Genomic DNA, 1,386 nt, shown 5'->3' with positions numbered 1-1,386 from the left:
GTTTGATGCTAACTTGTAGCCAGCAGTGAACCAACTAGGTTAAGCAGGTTCATTTTTACTGTATTGACATTACAAAAGTAAGTGAGACTAAGGAGATTGTTGTTGACTTCCGGAGAGGTCACATCCAACACCGGCCACTGACCATCGACGGTGTTGTGGTGGAGAGAGTGAGCAGCACCAAATTTCTTGGGGTGCACATCAGTGAAGACCTCTCCTGGACCACCAACACTGCATCACTGGCGAAGAAAGCTCAGCGCCGCCTGTACTTCCTGCGGAAACTCAGGCGAGTAAGTGCTCCACCAGCCATCATACTGGCATACTTCCACCTCCACAATATTAACCGCCTCCGTCCCTCCCTTACCACTCACACCGCCTCCATCCTTATCCACAGCCTCGTCACTTCCCGCCTTGACTACTGTAACGCCCTCCTTTTTGGCCTTCCTCAAAAACCCCTCCATAAACTTTAACTTCTTCAGAACTCAGCAGCTGGTGTCATCACCAGAACCCCCTCTTTTCATCATATAACCCCGGTTCTTCAGCAGCTACATTGGCTTCCAGTTCAATTCAGGATCCAATTTAAAATCCTTCTCCATACTTTCAAAGCCATCCATAACCTTGCTCCCCCATATCTATCAGAACTCCTACACATTGCCGTCCCCTCCCGCTCCCTCAGATCCTGCTCCTCCATCCACCTCACGGTCCCCCCATGCTCGACTTGTCACCATGGGGAAGAGAGCCTTCAGCCGCTCTGCGCCCTTTGTTTTATTTGATTTGTTATGACTGCTTACACTTTTCGGTTCCCTGTATCTGTCTTTTATTGTCTGTAAAGCGACGTTGAGTGTTCAGAAAGGCGCTGTTAAATAAAATGTATTATTATTTATTGTCATGACTACATTCTACCAAGGCACCATTGAGAGCATCCTCTCCAGCTGTGTTTCTGTGTGGGGCGGAAGCTGCACTGAGTACAACAGGAAAGCCCTGCAGCGCATAGTGAACACAGCTGGAAGGATTATTGGTGCTTCACTCCCCTCCCTGAAGGACATTTACACCTCCCACCTCACCCGCAAGGCGATCCCAATTGTGAGTGATGCCAGTCACCCCGCTCACACTTTGTTTGATCAACTGCCCTCTGGGAAGAGGTCCAGGAGCCTGCGCTCCCGCACCACCAGACTCACCAACAGCTTCATACACCAGGCTGTTAGGATGCTGAACTCTCTCCCCCTCTACCCCCTCTACCCTCAGTTACATAACATCCTGGACTTTGGACCAAAAATGGCTGCCTTGCACTATTCCATTTGCACTACTCCACTTGTACACTTGCACACTTTGCAACTTGTTGTTGTTGTCCTGTTATCCTGAATACACTTGGGAACACATTTCTGCTGC

At 49.4% G+C, this 1,386-nt stretch overlaps 1 protein-coding gene across 5 annotated transcripts in view; it reads right to left on the bottom strand.

Annotated features, from left to right (window-relative positions):
* LOC116674037 (gastrula zinc finger protein XlCGF8.2DB) overlaps positions 1 to 1,386 on the bottom strand; it is a 99,861-nt gene that overhangs the window by 97,523 nt on the left and 952 nt on the right. The gene's annotated exons all lie outside the window — the stretch shown is intronic.

This window comes from Etheostoma spectabile, chromosome 24 (assembly GCF_008692095.1).
Source record: "Etheostoma spectabile isolate EspeVRDwgs_2016 chromosome 24, UIUC_Espe_1.0, whole genome shotgun sequence".
NCBI lineage: Eukaryota > Metazoa > Chordata > Actinopteri > Perciformes > Percidae > Etheostoma > Etheostoma spectabile.
This window is presented reverse-complemented; position numbering and strand designations above follow the sequence as displayed.